We start from the raw sequence: 2,933 nt of genomic DNA, 5'->3' as shown, positions 1-2,933 counted from the left end.
AGGGGGCGGGCTGGAAGTGGGGGATCCCTCCGCCGCCTCCACTGGCTGGACCCGCTGCCGCTCCCGTCGGTTCCGGGGCGGATGACCCCTCTCCAAACGGCGCAGCACTGCGGCTCTCGTGAGCGGCGAAGGAGGGGGCAGGGGAGAGGCCGCGGGTCCAGAAACCGTTACTGGATGGGCCGGTGGGATGTGGCGCGGACCGGGTGGGGGCGCGACAGTCTGAGCCGAGACCCGCGTGGGCTTGGGGGCGCGCCGGAACCGGCTGAGCAGTGGCGCGGAAAGGGCGCGGGACTCAGGACTGTAACCGCCACTTCCCGGCGCTCGCTTCCCGCGCTTGGAGCCCTCAAGGGCACTCGCAGGGATCCCCGAGAGCCTTAAAACAGAAGTCTCTGGAACCTGTGTCCTCTCCCTGTCTGTCCCGCCCTGGAATCCCTGTGTCCTCCTCACCCGCTCCCTCCTGCAGTGAGCATCCCGGGTTGTTGGTAAAAATCTTGGTGCCTGGGAGGTCAGAGCTTCGTCTCCTGAAATGGTTTATAGTATAGTGAACCCTGGCGCCACGTTCTCTGGCTTATAATCACTTTCGTCCTCGCCGCATGAGGAAGCAAATGACACCGCCCCTTACCCTGGAAAAGTGGCTGCAGCCTTCCCCGGATCTTAGTTTTACTCACCCCGAAGTCAATTTCTCGATAACTCCACCCTGCAAAACCTCTGTGGGACTCATCTTCAGGGCAGAGCTACAGTTTTCTTTCCGGGGGAAAAAAAAAAAAAAATCCCCACCTGCAGGGAACTAGGCGGAGAATCGTGCACATGCAGTAGTTTCCAAATCCGTGCAGTGTGAGATCATAAAGCATCGGATTTGTATGCGGCAATGTGTCTATCCGAATTTTCACTGATGTGACGCTTTCAGTCTGACACAAACGACACAGAGCAGTCATTTTTGGCTGTGTTTCATAGCCGAAGACCCAGGATCAGAAAGGCAAAATAACTTGTTCAAGGTTATAGAACTATTAACAAAGAACTTCTGTGTTCCCTGACTCCAGATTTTCTGGTTCAAATGCCAATAATGTTTTCTTCCAATCCTTTCTTCTGCCTCCTAAAATAGTATTGTAGTACATTGTGTGTTTGGCGCCATTGACTCCCATTAATAGTTAGATACTCTGTAATGGCTGAGATAAACTACTAGCTTAAGTTCATTTTTCTATTTCACATTTTGGCAGTAAAAAGTATATTTGATTCTTAAAGAAGACCTACCTGTTTTGATAGAAATTAGTTTCATTTGCTAGAGAGAGAAAGTTGTGAAAAATAATTCAAGAATGTTTTGTCACAAATGGCCTCTGATGAACTAGTTTCCAGGAATGTCCTCTAACACTTAGCCCCTTCAGACTGGCTATTTTTGGTAGCAGAATGACAGGCAGCAAGCACATTTTAAAAACAATAATCTCCAGGAACTTATCACGTTGAAGAAATGTGGTTGTAGATATGCTTTCATTTTTGGTCTTCACCTGTCAGAATGACAACACAAGTTTGTGTATTGCCACAGTCAAGATAATCATAAGCCTTATGATCATTATAAACCTTCATAAGTTCTCAAGTTACAGGGTGTCTAGATTTGCACAGAATCCCCCAAAAAATTCCATTTATGACTAGTAAATTTCTACCAGGTGTGACAAAGTGCATCATTACTCGAAGGACAGCATAAAAGCTATGGGTTTTGTATAAACGGTGTAGAATAATTCAGACAGCAAAGCGGCATGGATAAAGGGGGGAAAAGCCACAAGGCTAGATGTGTCCTCTCAGTTAATTGTTTCTGAAAAATAAAAAAAATTAAGTTTCCTTGCTAAGTTGGGTAGCCACATGAGATTCTTTCCTAGTTTCAGTGACCTTCAATGCTGACCGGTCCCTAAAGAAGGGAAACTTGTTCATGATCTTCAGTTAACCCAATGAATTTTCAATGGATCCAGGCAAAACACCTCCTTTCTAACTTTGACTACATCCTCTGTCATAAAAATATAAAATAATGGAACACAGAAAGGATGAATTCCTCTCAGCTGCTGGCACCCAAGTGGAAGAGAGATGGAGACACAGACATCAGATAGAGCAGTGCACTGGCAGCCACTGACAGCCATCAGTAGCAAGGTGCATCTGCCAACCGAAAATGAATGAGGGGAAACACAGGTTTATTAAATTTGAGCAGATACTGAAAGGATGATCAAATCTTCAAGATGCCAGTAAATGAGCTGTTCATTCATTTAGTTGTTTAAGCCAAAATCCTAGGTGTCATCCTTGACTTTACATCATATGTTCAGTGTACCAAAATTTCTTTCAAATGTACTTTCAAAATATTCACCAAATTTCACTACACCTTTTCACCTCCATCCCCACCATCCCAATTAAAACCACCATTATAATGCATGAAACTGTCAAAACAACTTCCTGTCTCCCTGCTTCTCATTCTTGAGCTTACACCCTGCACGAGCCAGGATGATCAGATTCAGGTGTTAAGTCTAGTCATGTCATCTGTCTACTCAGTACCTGCCAATGGCTTCTCATCACACTTAGTGTAATACCAAAAATTTTAGCATCCCCTGCAAGTCCCCAGTGTAGCCTCTGGCTGCCTCTCTAAAGACCTCTCCATACCCTCCCCACCACCCTACCCTACCCTCCCTGCTACTCATTTCTGCTACACTGGCATCCTTGCTATATCCCAAGTACACCCCCTCTACCCATCTTCAGTTATTATGGCTCACTCCCTCACTTCATGCAGATCTCTGTATTTCATAAAAACCACCTTCTGACCTGGTGCAGTGGCTCATGCCTGTAATCCCAGCACATTGGGAGGCTGAGGCAGGTGGATCATCTGAGGTCAGGAGTTCGAGACCATCCTGGCCAACATGGGCCAACATTGTGAAACCCCATCTCTACTGAAAATACAA

This window comes from Rhinopithecus bieti, unplaced genomic scaffold, assembly GCF_001698545.2.
Source record: "Rhinopithecus bieti isolate Rb0 unplaced genomic scaffold, ASM169854v2 scaffold_41836, whole genome shotgun sequence".
In the NCBI taxonomy this organism is placed as follows: Eukaryota; Metazoa; Chordata; class Mammalia; order Primates; family Cercopithecidae; genus Rhinopithecus; species Rhinopithecus bieti.
Note: the sequence above shows the minus strand (reverse complement) of the source record.